The sequence below is a fragment of the Leptonychotes weddellii genome, chromosome 4, assembly GCF_054177405.1.
Source record: "Leptonychotes weddellii isolate Sample4059 chromosome 4, ASM5417740v2, whole genome shotgun sequence".
Lineage (NCBI taxonomy): Eukaryota > Metazoa > Chordata > Mammalia > Carnivora > Phocidae > Leptonychotes > Leptonychotes weddellii.
This window is the reverse complement of record NC_138372.1, coordinates 72,390,187-72,406,853: the sequence shown is the minus strand read 5'-3', so window position 1 is coordinate 72,406,853 and position 16,667 is coordinate 72,390,187. Positions and strand designations below refer to the sequence as shown.

General features: G+C 49.5%; 1 protein-coding gene across 1 annotated transcript in view; it reads left to right on the top strand.

The window, feature by feature from the left end:
* Positions 1–334: 334 nt before the first annotated feature.
* Positions 335–16,667, top strand: part of BCAR3 (BCAR3 adaptor protein, NSP family member) — a 130,251-nt gene continuing 113,918 nt past the window's right edge. Inside the window, exon 1 of the mRNA XM_081818813.1 lies at positions 335–356. The gene's annotated coding sequence lies outside the window, so the exon portion shown is untranslated. The remainder of the gene's footprint in view (positions 357–16,667) is intronic.

Below are 16,667 nucleotides of genomic sequence, written 5' to 3'. Positions count from 1 at the left end.
ATTTACAGAAGACTGCTCTGGCAAAAAAGGGAACCACTGTCCTGTGAGTCACTGTTACTTAGAATTAAATTGTCAGCTGTTCAGACAACAGGCAAAGAAGCATCTGGGAGGGATGGGCAGTGTTGGCTCTGCAGCCCGGAAGTCCAGCCCGGGAGAGGCCGCAGACCCAGGTCCAATCAGCCTGAGACCCAGGTTACTCACCCTGTGGCAGAACCAGCCTTAGGAGGCAGCCCCAGCCTTGCCCGAGCTCCAGTAACTTGCTCACACCAAACCTAGAAGGCCTCTGCTTTGCATTCAGCCACAGGATCAGCGGCCTCTGACCCAAACCAGCCTCAGGGAGGCAGGGGACCGGCAAGGTAGGAAGCGGCCCGCCGGCTGCTCTCTGCCCTGGGGGGTAGGGCAGCGCTGAGCCAGCGGAAACTGGCCCGGGCTGTGGAATGGTGTTGATCCAGCCTACCGAGTGGCTTCTGGGGCAGCGCCTGGAGCTTGGGAGAATCCTCTGGCTAACCCACAGAGGTTCCAGGGTGGTTGTTGCCTGGGTAACTCTGAGTCCTTATTCATTGTAGCCTTGAGTCTTGTGCTTTGGATCTGGCCACCTCCTTTCCTATCCTTTCTGTTCTAGTAATGATAATATGATGTCATAGCTGGTGATGATCATTGTTCTGTTTTACTTATTTAATTCTCACAACAGCACTGTGGGGTAGAACAATAGTTAACAATAATTATCCTCATTTTAGTGATGAAGCCAGGGAGCCACACGGAAGTTAGACAACCTGACATAAGGGAAAGGGTGTCAGGGCAGGGAAGCTGGACTCGAACCCGCACCCCAGAGCAGGCCACCACACTCTGGGCTTAGAAGGTAGCTGTGGCTGGAAGGGAAAGGCTAGGTGAGCCCCCTTGCTCCCTTAGTCCCATCACCTCCTCTTTGAGGAGGTCTGAGGAAACAATAGGAATTTGCTAGAGGTAGTTAGGAGTTGAATTTTAGGGGCGCCTGGGTGGCTCAGTGGGTTGATTCTCCAATTCTTGGCTTTGGCTCAGGTCATGATCTCAGGGTCATGAGACTGAGCACCAAGTTAGGCTCTGTGCTCTGCAGGGAGTCTGCTTGTCCCTCTCCCTCCCCCTCTGCCCTTCTCCCCAATCTCTCTCTCTCCCAAATAAATAAAATCTTAAAAAAAAAAAAAAAAGAAGAAGTTGATTTTATATAGGCACCTTAGGCAATTGTTTACAGGAGCTTGGAGGTTTATGTGAAATAACATTCGTGCATCTTTCCCTGGGAGGTCTGTCCGTTTGCCTTTATTTCTTTGTTACAGGAGAACCTGGAACACACAGACACCACATCCAAAGTCAGTGAGTGTCGCAGGGTAGATAGGTCTGGGGAGCCGTGATCATCACTGCAGTCCTAATGCCTGCCCCTCAAATGGCTTAGAAGATCCTTAAAAGATCAGAGGCTTAAATTCTGTATAGTCCATGAACTTCTCCTCCACACATAAATCCCACACCCCGAGTTCCCACTGCCCCCCCTTCTCCTAGCTGTGGAAACAACCGTGGGTGAGGGCCAGAACCAACTTCCCAGCTTAGGAAGATCTTTGGCTTAATTCGACAACAATCTAAAGACTACAAAGAAAATTTGCTTTATAATGGAATTAGGTAAGCCTGGCAAAAACTGGCTTTCCTATCCTCAGTGATTTTGGGGGGTGTGTCTATTGAGTTTTGGAGTTTTTCTTAGAAAAGTAAAGATGTATTGTTTTAGCTGCCAAAGACTTTGAAGATAAACCATGAAAAATAAAAGCGCAGTGTCTGATAGGCTTTCTTTCTTTCTTTTTTTTTTAATTTAAATTCAATGTCTGATAGGCTTTTGGAAAAGTTAAAACAGTTGCTGCTGTGCTAATCAGAGTCGCAGTCATGCTATTATTGGACGCTACGGTCTCTTCTCCCCGCTGGGAGCTGATCGGTTACTGAAAAGTGCAATCGGTCAGGTCGCTCTCCCGCCTAAGTCTCCCCGGGACTCCCTATCAGCGCAGGGCCACGGCCCCTGTCCCCGTGGAGAGGCGGCCGGCGCAGAGCCCGGTGGCCAGGCCGAAATCCGGACTCTGCCTCCTCACGAGTCGCGTGACCTTGGCTACGCGCGATTACTTCTCTGCATCTGTGTTCTCATCCATCACCGCAGAGACTGGGATGCCCGCGGCGGTCTCCGGGGACCATGTGTCTGCTTCCGGAGCCACAGCTCGGGCCTTGACTAGCATCAGGTTTGGAGCCTCCGAAGTGCGTGGGTAGCCGCCACTCTGACTCTAATGAAAGCCCGAGGGTGCGCAATGGCTGTGTTCCTGAAACTAAAGACGAGGTGGGAGCAGGCCTCTCCGAACTGTGGGAGTAGCTGCAGCAGAAGCGTGCTGGGATCGGATGCCCAGGGCTCCGGGGAGGCCCCGACCCTGTCGGTTCTGTGCCGCTGCCCGGTGCGCGGTTTCCAGCAGGCCCCGGGCTGTCATCTGACCTCCAGACTTAATGGAGTGTTCTGGCTTCACGTCTGCCCCTGAGGGGGTCCCGGGACTGGCGCGGCACCGTCCGATCGGGGACAAGGTACATGGCTGGCCCCGCTCTACCGGCCCTGGGCCTGAGCCCAGGACTCCCCGGACTTATTGCAGGGCCTGGTAGCCGGGAGCCACTTCCTCTGCTCAAAGCCAGGTGGCAGGTGCGGGAGCTAGGTCAGCGCACTGAGCAAAGCTGGCCTCTGGACCTCCTCTGACCCTGGGCCTGAGGGGATAGGTTGGGGTAACAGAGAGGAGACAGTCAGGCTGCCATTGTTTTTAAGACTTCTTTCTGGCCCGTAGGCTTGGATTTCTTGTCAACGTCCTCCCTCCCTACATGAATACCCACGCCTCCCCTCCACCCCACACCCCCTACACCTTAGACACACATTTTCTCCCCATAACGCCAAGCAGGATTCTTGGACCCGTTAAAGGAAGTATTAGCACACGGCTTCAGGAGGGATCTGTCACAGGGGAGTGGGATGTGTACAAGGATTTGGGGGTTGGCCCCAAGACCTTCCCATATGAAAATGTCTCTCCTCAAGTTTCAGGTGGGGTGAGTCCATACCTTTACAGGAGGGTTCGGTTTCTTCTGTGGATAAGCAGTGTGTCCATGCTACCCTATCCCAAACCACAGGTCTGTGCATGGCCTGGGCTCTTCAGCCACACTCATCCAGCCCCTTCTGGGGCCAGGTCCTGCCCTGCCCCCATGGGTGACTCAGGTGCCCTCAGAGGAGAAGGTGGCTATTGGGCAGGTATGACCAGTGGCTCAGGGACCCAGGAAGTGGCTCTTCTGCCTCAGGTACCCACTGCCTAACCGGTGAGTCACTAGGAGAATGTGGGGCCCCAGGGCAATCCTCTGTGTCCTGTGGGATACACCAAAAATGGATGCAAATTCATCTTCTGCAAGAGGCCCTGGGGGTGGGACTAGAAAGTAGACATGCGGGTTAGGGGGGAGGCACCACATCAACCAGGCCCCCGGGGTCCTGCCCAACCTGCACTCCACCAAGGGCTGTGCAGTCCGCACCGTCTTTTTTCCCAGTGGCTTTATGTTATTCTGCTTTTTATAAATGTTTATTAATTTTGTTTTATCTTTTTCAAAGGTATATGCCTTTGTGAAGAAATGTCCCATGCTAGGAATCTGTGGGGCTTTTCTCATTACCCAGCTGACCTGACACGGGATGGGCCCTCAAACCTCAGTTCCAGGGGGGGGACCGTGTGGCCGTGGGCAACCCATCTTTCAGGGCTCTCCGTCTCCTCCCACAGACACATTTTGGTTCAGATGGGGGGCCTCAGGTCCCCTAAAGGAGGCTAAATAAAGGGGACCAGTGACAGCGGAGAACACGCCCCATGAGCTCGTTTCAAGGAAAGTGAAGGATCTCACAATGACAGTTGTGTGTATGGTCGTGACTCACTGCGTGCCCAATGCCTCGCTAATGTTATTGTGTCTAATTCCCACGGGCCAGTCCAAGAGGTGAGTACTCCTATTATCCCCACTTCACAGTGTGGAACCCGAGGGCCAGAGAGGGTGAAGCAGTTCGCTAGAGGTCACACAGCCTCAAGCAGCAGAGCAAGTCCTCAAGCCCAGGTTGGACTTTGAAGGTTGCGCTTTGAACCCCCACCCCACCTGCCTCCCACTCTACAACGCCCACAGCAGCCCCCCACCCCTGCTCCACAGTGGGGGCGGAGGGACCCCAAACCCCTAGGCAGCTCCTGCCTCCAAACCTGCTTCCCTTCCCTTTAAAGCCCTGAGAGTCAAAATCCCCTCCACGGATGTAGTGTTTCTTCCTGTGGAATCTGCTGAAAGATCGTGCCTGACTGTGTCCATGTGTTCTCCACAGGAGAATCCTGTAGGGGAAAGATTATCAAAATATTTGCTGGCCTTGCAGGGAGTGCTTAGGGTCGCTGCCAAGCACTGCTGGGTGTGTGAGATGGAAGGTGCCACTGTTCCTCTTGCTTCTGTTTGTATCTGTGGAGGGGAAATGGGAAGAATCTAATGGAAATTCTGTTTAGCCTTCTATGAGCCCAGTAGGGATGCTCAAGTACAGTACAGATGTCAGAAAAATAAATAGGCATTTAAGAATTTTCTAGTTGGGAGCGTTAGGTGGGATCTGAAATCTGAGCTGAGTGAAGTGCAATTAGCACGCTCCTGGAGTCTTGAGTGTGCCAAGCCCCTGGGGTGTGACATGAGCCCTGGGTCCCAGGCAGAAGACCCAACACCTTGCTGGCTCTGCCCTTGGAGGGGGCAGGAGGGACAGTGAGGAGGGACCACCTTTGGGAGGCAGGGGCAGCATCTAGGAGCCAGGCTGTGTGAGTTTGATTCCAAGTCCCCTTCCTCAGCTGGAGGACTCTGGGCAAGTTCTGTCACCTTTCTGGGTCTCAGTTTCCCCATTTATACTTCGTGTGTGTGTGTGTATTAAATAGGTCTCTGTGTAATATCCCTGGACTGGTACTTGGCTATTACATAAAAAGCACTCAGTAAACACTGCTATTATTGCTAACAGCCCCTTCCTGCTCTCACATTTTATCAAAATGTGGGTCTTGGTGGTTATTGCCTGAGAGGTAATGCTTTGGTTGAGTAGTGGGTTGAGAAGCTGGCTGGAGGGAAAGAAGGTTCTCCCTCGCTGGCTCGTATTTAATCAGCTCATGAGTTCCTCTACCCACCCTTCTCCCCTCCCTCCCAGGTGCTGCTTTAAGACAATTATTTCACCTGAATAAAAATCCTTAGACGTGGGGTGGGGGGAGCGAGGAGGATAATTTTCCCCTGAGGATAGCCTGGAAGCAGGAGCAGGAAGGGAGAGGATTGTAGGGAGACTGGCTTCAGTTGCTGAAGCAAAACTCGGCAAGTTTTTCTGTTCCTTTTCACTATTTTGAGTTCCTCTCTCCCCAGGGGAGATAGATATTTTGCAGGTGACATACTTTGGGTTAAAAAACCCCATGTGTCTGAGCCAGAAAGACCAGGAAATTCAAATCAGAGCCCTGCAGCTTACCAGCTGGCCAGGGGTGTTTATTCTCTCTGAGGTTCAATTTCTTCATCTATAAAATGGAGAGAATGGTACTTATTTTACAGGGTTGCTGGAGAGTTAAATACAATCAGGTACTTACAGCACAATATCAGGGCCCAGAAAAGCTAGTTCTCCCCACCCTGGTCTCCCCTCTGCATCTGTGCCTAAGGGTCCTCCACCTGCCTGCCCATCTTCTGTCCCAAGCAGAAAAGGCAGGAAGCAGGCCCCAGGTTCCTTTATGTTGTGTGCTGTTAGCTTCCTGAACAAGGCTATAATCTTTCTAGAAGTGTCCCTGGCAGGTTACAACCTGTGAGCTGTCACCAGGAGTGGATGCTGTTAAGGTGAAGCTATAACTGGGAAAGGAACAAAGTGGGGAAATTCATCAGCCCCTTCTCACTTGGCATTCAGCCACAGGCTGGTGGCCTAGCTCCCCAGCTGTCTCTGGTAATAGCCGAGACCGGTGGTAGTTACACGGTGGGCTTGGAGAGACTGTTTCTCTTTACCAGGTATCCTCCACCCCATTCAGGAATGAGTCATTAGCGTTTAGGTGATGGGAGCCACAGTCATGGCTATACTGGCCTTCTTTCCTCCGGCCATGGAGGCCTTGGATGGCCAGGGGTGGGCTGGGAGGGAGCGGGATGGTGGTAAAGGGGGTGATGGGGAGGAGTAGGGCATAATCATGGGCCTGGGTGCCATATCAATAGGCTGAAACTCTGAGCTCCCACCCAGTAGTGTCCCTGGGGCTCTCAAAGCCTTTGTCATCTTCTGCCAGATCCTGGGCTTCTCTTGCATTCATCTAAGCTCTTCTCACTGTTGCTGCCAATGTCTTCTCCCTCAAGGTCACAACAATCCCAAATGGTGCCTTTTTACAGTTTAGAACAGGCCCTCTTCTTTCCAGAAAATGCACTTCTGTACCAGGACATGCAGCTTGGGAAATGGGGGCACAGGCTAGATTTCAGCCTCTAGTTCCTCCTTCAGCTGAGCAACCTTTGCAGTGAACAAACTGCACAACTGCACATGGCAGCCCTATTTTCCATTCTCTGCTTAAATGGTCTGGATTGGCCATGCTGCTTCTGCTACCTCCTCTGAACATACTGCTCCTGCCTCCACTTCCCTTCCCATAGCATGGCCAGCTTTTGATAGGTTACGAAAGATAGCCAGGCACTATCAGGTTTCCAGCCCTTCTTTGAAGGAGTTTGTGACCCCTTAGTTCTAGGGCTGGGTCACATGGCTCCCTAGAATCCAGTTCAACAATATTCTTTCTTTCTTTCTTTTCTTTTCTTTTGAGAGAGAGAGAGAGAGTAGTGGGGTGAGGGGCAGAGGGAGAGAGAGAAAGAATCTTAAGCAGGCTCCACACCCAGCGTGGAGCCCAACGCGGGGCTCAAACTCATGACCCTGAAATCACGACCTGAGCTGAAATCAAAAGTCAGCCATTTAACCAACTGAGCCAGCCAGGCACCCCCAACAATATTCTTTCTGATATTATTCAGCAATCTGGGCCCAGGTGGAGACTTACCCCATCTCCTGTAGTAGTGTGAATAACTTGTCTATCCACAGAGCTCCTGCAGAGGCTGGGCAGTTTTTCCCTTCATGATGGTAGTATACACCCTGGAGTCCGGGGGTTTCTAGCACCAGTCTTAGCTCTTCACCCTTCCTCCCTGAGGACTGGCAGGTTGGCTTGGAAATAGCCCTCCTGATAGCCTGCGCTGACATCTCCAGCTTCTTGAGGGGGCAGGTATGTGGATCAGCATTCTCTCTCCCACCTGGACTCCACAAGTATAGTAGTCCCTCGCCAGGGACTGGCCCTTAGGGTTCAGGGTGGTCTGAAAACATGGTATTTTATGATTCCATCTCTCCCTCCCTTTAAACCCACCATCTCTGCCAGAATATCCGGACCACCTGTTAGACACGAATGGTTCAAAGCCAAGTTTCTGGTAGCTTTGCCAATAGCCAGGAGAGGCCACTCCCTCTGAGGAGCAGAGATAGAGGTGGGCCGATCCCTGGGTGGTCCTGGTGCAGCACTCTGAAAGGCAGAAGGAGGACAGAGCTGGCTTCAGACATATTCGTAGATACAAGGAGACCCAGCTCTTGGTCACTGTGGTAACTACTAGGAGTGGAGAGAGGCTGTAAAGCAATCCTCAGACGTTCTTCCTAATTAATAGCTGAATCTGTCCATGTAACCTGGTAAATGTAGGCTGTTACAGGAACATGCTTGAGGGGCACTAACCCAGCTGTGTAGAGCCAGCAAAGAAGTTGTGAGGAATGTGATGGCTGGGCTGGGGGTGGGGGCGGGGTAGGAGGCAGTTGGATGAAGGAGAGGGGAAACTGAGCCATGACATGGAGGCGTGGGATGAGTGAGGAGGTAAGGGGAGCCATCCTAAGCAGTTTGGACTTTAGCTTGTGGGTGGCAAGATGTTCTTGAGGGGCTTTAAGTGGTGGAGAGATGGGATCAGGCTCGTGTTCTAGAAATATCGCTCAAGTGGCTGGGTGTAAGACCAACTGGCGAGGGGCAGGATGGAAGGGCGGGAGACCAGCCAGGCCACTCAGGAGAGTCCAGGTGACAGAGGGGGAGGAGCCCTACTGGAATGGCAGTTGGGGAAGGAGAGGAGGGCATGGAGTTGAGGACTTTTGAGGCACAGAGTCCCCAGGACTTGGTGAGTAGTTGGATGTGAGGGGCAGTGATGGAGACCGGGAGCCAGGATGGTTCCCAGGGTCCCAGCTCAGGCAACCCGCCTCACATACAGAAGTGTAAGAGGAGGACTGGCTTTGGGGTGTGTCAGGTTTGGGATGTGCTCATTTTGAACTGTCTGTGTCACAAGCGACATTTAGCAGACCATTTGGATGTGAAACTGAAGCTCAAGCAGCAGGCTGCTTTAGAACCGTGGAGAACCATGTCCGGAGCTCAGTGTGGCTTTGACTCCAGAGGTGTTGTCACAGGACAGGAGTAGGTGGCTTTGAGGGCCAGCCAGCTCCAGGCTGGGTTCAGAGGAGTGTCTGACAACAGGGGAAGTGCAGTCCAGGGGCTCCCAAACACCTGGCATCCTAAGGACACAAGGGGTCTTGTTGAACACGGATTCTCCAGGTCTCTGTCTGGATCTCTCCAATCTAGACCTCTAGGAGACGAGCCTGGGAATCTGCATGTTCAAGTTCCCCAGGAGATTCTCAGGATCAGGCAAGCTGGAGAAGGGGTATTTAGGGAAGAATGGGTAGAGGAAGGGTTTAGAAGACACCCTGGGAAGGAAGCAGTGGGAGATGGGCCAGGGAAAATGGCCGTAAAGAGGGGTGGAGAAAATCCATGCCCAGAGGGCTTATTTTGGATGGTGAGCAAGGATTCCCCTTTCTTTCCTACGTGACAGAGTTGGACCAGATTCAGCTTCTGGTCCTGGTGGGGAAGACTAAAGAGTGTGCCTGGGAGCACTAGGAGCTGAATCATTCGTGGATGTGGGTTTGGATCGTCTCTCCTCTGAATTGTCTCATTTGTCAGTAGGTGGATGGTTGACCGTTGCATTAACTCCTCTGCCTCTCTTCCTCTTCCTTGTTGTCTGACTCTTGTCCTGGTGGGTCCCAAGAGCAACTGGCCACAACTTGTCACTGAGTTTCAAAACACAGAGGGGCTCAATTAAGTTACCTCATCTCTGTTTCCACACAGAGCCAATAAAAAGCTACAAGCCATTCTAAGAAGTTTACACCATCTCTAAAATTGTATGGGCTTAGATGACCCTCCCAGGCCTGGAAAGTTTGCTCTTTTCACCCCTTGGTGATTCAAGCAGGGCACCTCTGGGTCCCGGGGCTGGCACCAGAGAGATACATCAGTGGGGCCGATGGCCACCAGTATGACAACCACCCCTGCCCGACTTGGGATGCATCCCTCACCTGAAATCCCACAAGGAGGCCAGTGAGGTTAGAATGTCTGTCAGATCTATATTCCAGTCCTCTGATACTTTCTAAGCATGTGACCTTGGGCAACTTGACTTCTCTGATCCTCAATTTCCTCTTCTGTGAAATGGGCATAATATCTACCTCTAGGTGCTACTGTGAGGATTAGACGGACGAAGCCTGGACTGCCAGTAGTAGGTGCTCGAGCAATGGGCAGGGCCAGTCACTACGTGACTGAGTGTACTGGCTACACTCTGCAGTGAGAGCCCAGAGCAAGGGACTGGGGAGGAAGAGTGCAGGGGGGAAATGTCCCTGGAGCCACAGTTGACAATTTGTCCCCAACAGTTACCACACTGTAGATCCTGTTCACAGAGGCATCTTACCTGTCCTTTATTTAGCTTTGTTACCAGAGGTGGTAACAGTATAGTATTATTTCTGTATAAAGTGCCTTAAGGTCAGGGACAACCTGACCTGCTGTCCCCAGCACCTTGTACTTTGGGGAACACTGTCTAGATGTTCATTAATAGTATACTCTGAATCAAGAAACAGAAACTCCGAGTGTAATCATCTGGAGTACCGTGTCTAAGAAAGGCCAATGTGACTCACTTCAAAATATGCAAGGATTATTCACTAATTTCCTTCCATGTGACACATTTGTCACTGCCTGGTCACCCTGTGAGGAAGAGCTCTTCTTATGCCTTCCAAGTTCATGAGCCCCAAGGCAGAGACAGACGAGGTCACATGGGGAGCACACAGGGGTTTAAACTTCCTGGAAACGCTGACAACCAAGAAGTCCGCCTCCCACTCTCATTTCAGATGGGTCCTTCAGGCAAGAGGAGATTAGGGCAGCAGCTTAGCCCCCCTAAATCTACGATAGGAAATCTACAATAGAAAAAAGGGATTTTCCTCAGGCTGCCTGGTGATGACAAGGATGATGACTGGCACATTCCCCTTTAGGAAGGTTGCTGAGCCAAGGCAGGGCCTTATGCACAATCACCTGAGAGGCTAGGGAAATGTGGGTTTTGAGTCAGCTGGTCTGGGGTGGAGCAGAAATTTGACACTGAGCAGAGTTTCAGCACTTCTGACAAGCCCCCCTCAGGGATGGTGAGACTACTGTTCCCAGACCCCTGGCTGGGTAGAAGTGCTCTGAGGACAGAGTGGGGGCTGGGGGCGGGTGCCCGGGACTTCACAGTTTGCACCTGTGACCCATCTATGTGGTTTCCTGCCATGGGGGAAGTTCAAGTGTATGGGGAGGCCCAGACTGTGATCCCCAACCCACTGGAAACTCCCACCACTGTTCAAAAGTCCAGTTCTCAAATATCTATCAAATGCCCACCAAGTACTGGGCACTGAGCTAACCCAGCTCACAATTCATGCCATTTTCAAGCACCTCAACCCAAACTCTCCTGCTCACTCTAAGAAACAGGGGTTCATGCTGGGAGGGGATGTAGGCAGTGGCATCAGGAAGTCCAGCTGAGGGGCCTCTACATCTTAGCTATGTGAACTTGGCTGGTTACTCGGCCTCTGCTTGCTCATCTATAAAATGGGCTTCACCTGTCTGGGTTGCTGAAGTGATTGATCCAGATGATGTATGTAAAGCTCTTAGTCTAGTGCTGGTGAACATAGCTACGAATTTGAATTCAGGCTGTTTTTTCCTCCCATAGAACCTTTGGCTCTGCCCCTCACTGCAGACACCTATACTAATTCTAGGGGCCCTTGACCGTGTCCTTACCTTTTGGTAATCTTGGTACTGTCAAGGAAACCCTTCAAAGGAGTTCCACATGGTCACCACCCAAGAGGAGTGTCCCATACCAACTGAGTTGTGTGTGTATCGAGGAGGAAGGGGTTCATGTGAAGAAGGAACCAAAGAGGAAAGGACCAAGTTGATGACCTCACCCAGCCCTCCAACTTGCTATCCCAGCCCTTGCACTTGGGTATTGAGGTGTGTGGCAAGCATCTCGTTATTGATAGCGCAGTACTGCAGATCCTGCATACAGTGAACAACGTATTTAAGAAATCACTGGCAGACACAAGATTGTCTCTATCATAACATCACTTTCATGCACTTGCATTCCAAAGGGCTTTTTAAATTTTTTTTTTTTTAAGATTTTATTTATTTATTCATGAGAGACAGAGAGAGAGAGAAGCAGAGGGAGAAGCAGGCTCCCAAGGAGCAGGGAGCCCGATGCAGGACTCGATCCCAGGACTCTGGGACCATGACCTGAGCCGAAGGCAGACGCTTAACCGTCTGAGCCACCCAGGCGCCCAGGGCTTTTTAAATTTAAATTTTAACTGTTCATCGTGACATTTTTCTTTTTTTTTTTTTTAAGATTTTATTTATTCATTTGAGACAAAGAGATACAGAGAGAGAGAGCGTGAGTAGGGAGAGAGGCAGAGGGAGAGGGAGAAGCAGGCTCCCTGCTGAGCCAGGAGCCCAATCCCAGGACCCTGGGATCATGACCTGAGCCGAAGACAGACGCTTAACCATCTGAGCCACCCAGGCGCCCCATCATGACATTTTTCAAGCATACACAAAAGTAAAGAAAATAGTGTGACAAACCCCAGCTTTAATAATTATCCACATTTTGGCCAGCAAAAGGTGTCCTGAGTGAAAGAGAAAGTTGTGGGATCCTGCCCTGGGATTGCACACCCCTGGCGCTCCCCTGGGAGTGAGTTATACAACATTCATGTCTTGTTGGGAAAAAGGCTGAGGATTCTGCATCTCTTCCTTCTGAGAATGGTAATAACCCCCACCTGGCAGGGATCGACTGAGCCTGAAAAAACGGGCGGCATGGTTGGAGCCTCACAAACAGAACGTCCTTCCTTGGTTCCTGCCTGACCTCTGTACTCTCTAGTGGAAAATGAGGAAGGATCAGGCAGAGTCAAGAGGTTGCTAGGCTGGGAGCAATGAGCAAGGCTCCACTCTGAACCCTCCACCGCCTCCCTCCCTCCCGACAGCCACCTGCCTGCTGAGGTCACCAGTATCCTCCAGGATGGTGTGTGTCCTGTTTTGTAGAATGATGACTACTGTAAAGATAAGCACCATAAACAGCTGAGAGAAAGGGATAGTGTAATCTGCCCCCCTGGGCTGCGTGGACCCCATAGGGTGGGGGTCTGTCATATTTGTCAGTGAACCAACTTCAGCTCTGAGGTGTGGAGGAGGCCATTGTCCCCACTCAGCTACAGCAGCCTGTGAACTGATGGATCATCTCCCCCAGAGGCACATCACTGATCACTCCCATACTGTCATCGTTACTATAGGGCTCTCCTTCTGAGAGGCTTGCCGCCACCACCTCTCAGCCATGACCTCCCCACACCTAGTCAGGCAGTAAGGAAAGAGGAGGGAATGTAGACTGAGAAAAATCTACATTTCGGCCCGGCTCCGTTGTTTAATGGGTTCAGTTCTGTTGTTCTGTTATTTAATTTGCCCATGGGCAAAACCCTGAACCACACGACCCTCTTTCAAAAAATGGGGATGATGATATTTTACCCCAGAATGATTTAAAAACCCATGTAAGTATTATTAATTTTATTTATTTTTTTGAAGATTTTATTTATTTATTTGACAGAGAGAGACACAGCGAGAGAGGGAACACAAGCAGGGGGAGTGGGAGAGGGAGAAGCAGGCTTCCCGCAGAGCAGGGAGCCCAATGCGGGGCTCGATCCCAGGACCCTGATATCATGACCTGGGCAAAGGCAGATGTTTAACCGACTGAGCCACCCAGGTGCCCCATTAATTTTATTTTCTTAACTGCACTGGCTTCAGGCAAAACTGTGCAAAAGGTGAAGGGTTAATTTAGCACTTCCCCCCTTATACCCAAGTCCCCTTTCTCTGCTTACCCCGGAAGCACCAGATGCTTCCAGACAGCCAATCAAGAAAACAGCCAATTAAATTAAAATTCACTAAAGGGCTGGTAATTTAATCTCAGTAGAGGAAATAATCTATATTTAACAAGCGCTCACTAAGTGCTGGGCACCGAATGTATTTTGTGTGGTTCTCATAGCAGTTTTATGAGGTATGCGTCTATCATCCCCATTTTACAGTTGGGGAAACTGACATAGAAGTAAGACACTGCTAAGAATCATGGAGCTAATCAGCAAAAACTGGGATTCAAATGCAGATATGTCTGACTCTAAAAGCAGTGCTATTTGTTTGTATCTTTTTTTTTTTTTTCAGTAACTATAATCTAGTGATTCAGAGCACAAGCCTGAGCCAGATGGCCTGGGTTCAAAGCTCAGCACCTTTTCATATCGCTGTGTGACCTGGACAGGGACCATGCCCTCATCCATAAAAAGGGATAAGAATAGTGCCACCTCATAAGATTATTGTTGGAATTAAAGAGTTAATAATATACATAAAGCTCTTAGAATGGTACCTGGCACATAGTAAGCGCTATGTAAATTATCATTAATTATGAAAGCAGTCAGTGCTCAAGGAAGAAATTCAAACAGTTTAGAATAACATGAAGGAAAAAGCAAAGTCCCCGCCTGCTCACCTGTCAATTTCACCTCTCAGTTTGATGGGAGAAAATTCTGGGTGGCACAGTCAGTTAAGTATCTGGCTCTTAGTTTCAGCTCAGGTTGTGATCTCAGGACCCTGAGATTGAGCCCTGCGTCTGGCTTCCCACTCAGTGCAGAGTCTGCTTAAGACTTTGTCTCCTTCTTCCTCTGCGCCTTCCCTCCAAATAAATAAATAAATCTTAAAAACAAAGAAAGAAAATTATTTCACACATTTTGTACATGTAGACACATATAAACCCACACAAATATATAAGCTTGTTTTTACGTTAATGGAGCAATTTGCTTTTTTCACCTAGTGATATTTCAGATACCTTTCGGCATCAGTTCCTAAAGAATTACCTCATTCTTATCAGTTGCAGAGTGTGCGCCATAGACTCGACGTGCTGTAATTTAGTCATCCTTCTGCAGATAAACCGTTTTTTATTTAAACCTCGATCAGTGCTGCCGTGAATATCTTTGTGTGTACAGGTGAGTATTTCTGCAGGACAGATTCCTCAAAGTAAAGCTGCCAGGCAAAGGACACCTTCGGAGCCAATGTTCTATTAGGTCATCCAGTAAGGATCAACATTGTTTTACAGAACAGAGGACTATGGAGGGAGGTTGGTGCCTAACGCAAAGGAATGAGCAGCTAATCATGGAGTTTTAAGTGATAACATTGTTAGGAAGATTTTTTTTTTTTTTTTTTTAAGACAGAGCGAGTCCTACCGACATCCCACAAGCCATTCTATTAGGCTGACACCCACTTATCTGGGAAGCCAACTTTGTTATCAAAGATTGAATTAGTACATCTAAACAAGTCAGGTTTTTCTTTCAGTTTGACCCCTCCTATGTAGGGGAGCTGGCAGGCTTCATGTTCCCTTCATTTCCTCCAGCTTTCCAGGTTCCTTCTGCTGCACTAGACAATGCTGGCAAGGCTCCCCTCCACCCCAGGCTGGGGCAACCTGCAACATCTAGACTGAGCCCTTTCCCAGCATAATTCAAGATGGCAGCCAAGTGGCCATTGTACTAGGTTTTACATACATGTGTTTCCTCTTTCTTCATTTCCAGAGTGAAGCATTTCTTTTCCAAAACTCCCCCTTCTCCTTTATTTCACCAGCATCAACAGTCTGTCTCCAGTGCTTTGCAGCTCTCCTTTCTCTCTGCTCCACAGCACAGGGGATCTCTGCTGAGCCAGGGCTTCTCTCGCTCTGTATCTGTGCTATGCTATCTGATGACATACCCGGCTTCCTATCTCCTCAGGCTAGTGATGCTTTCCATAAGCTAGGGCCTTATGAATTTGTTTTCTAAGTGACATTTTTAAAAAAAGATTTTACTTACTTATTTCAGAGAGACAGCGAGTGGGAGAGAGAGCGGGGCAGGGAGGGGCTGAGGGAGAGAGAGAGGCAGACTCCCCACTGAGCAGGGAGTCTGACTCGGGGCTCAATCCCAGGACTCCAGGATCATGACCTGAGCTGAAGGCAGATGCTTAACCAACTGAGCCCCCCAGGTGCCCCAAAGTGACATTTTTTTTTTTAAGATTTTATTTACTTATTTGAGAGAGAGAGAGAGCAAAGAACAGAGGGGAGGGGCAGAGGAAGAGGGAGAAGCAGGTGCCCCGCTGAGCAGGGAGCCTGATGTGGGACTCGATCCCAGGACCCTGGGATCATGACCTGAGCGGAAGGCAGACGCTTAACCGATTGAGCCACCCAGGTGCCCCTCTAAGTGACATTTTTAATGGTAAAAATAATACATGTTTCCTGGGAAAGAAAAACCTGAAAAGGAGAGCTTTGTAAATGTGGAAATTCAAATAATCTGGAATTCCATAATTATCCAGAGATATTTTGGTGTATTCTCTTTCAGTTGTTAAATTGAGAAGCTTATTCATGCAAAGCTGGTCATTAAATTAAGAAAGTAACTGGGGAACACGTGTCCAGGGTTTGGTGATGAGGCAAGTCCCAAAACGGGTAGTTCAAATGTAGACCATCAGGTCGAGGCGTAGCTTGTATAGAGAATGAGCCTCTGTATTCAAGAACTGCATCTCTTTTTTTGCTCACTCACTCGTGCGGTAAGTATTTAAGGGTCTTTCCAGCCATGGACCTCCTACAGTGACTTCTCTAGCCAATCTAACTGAGTTGGCAGCCATCACACAGACCTTTTGGAAGCTGAGTTGACTTCCCTACTGACCTACAAATGGATAGAAAAGCGGGAGTAGAAATTCCAAAAGGGAAAAATAAATGGCCACTGAACATGAAAAGATGAGCAGCCTCACTTATTATAAGAGAAATGCAAATTAAAATTGCACTAAAATTCACATTTTACTTAGAAGGTTGACAAAAATTTACAAGTTTAATATAGATCTTCTGCTCAGCATGCGGGGAAAATAGACATTTTCTTATATTGCTGGGAGGTATAAATTGGCACAGTCCCAATGGAAGGCAATTTGACATCATTTATTGAAATTACAAAAACATATACCCTTTGACTCAGGAATTTTACCCCTGGAAATTTATTTTATGGGTATACTTGGACACACCAATGGCATATATACAAGATTATTCATTGCAGGGGCGCCTGGGTGGCTCAGTTGGTTAAGCGACTGCCTTCGGCTCAGGTCATGATCCTGGAGTCCCGGGATCGAGTCCCGCATCAGGCTCTCTGCTCAGCAGGGAGTCTGCTTCTCCCTCTGACCCTCCCCCTCTCATGCTCTCTCTCTCTCTCTCATTCTCTCTCTCAAATAAATAAATAAAATCTTTAAAAAAAA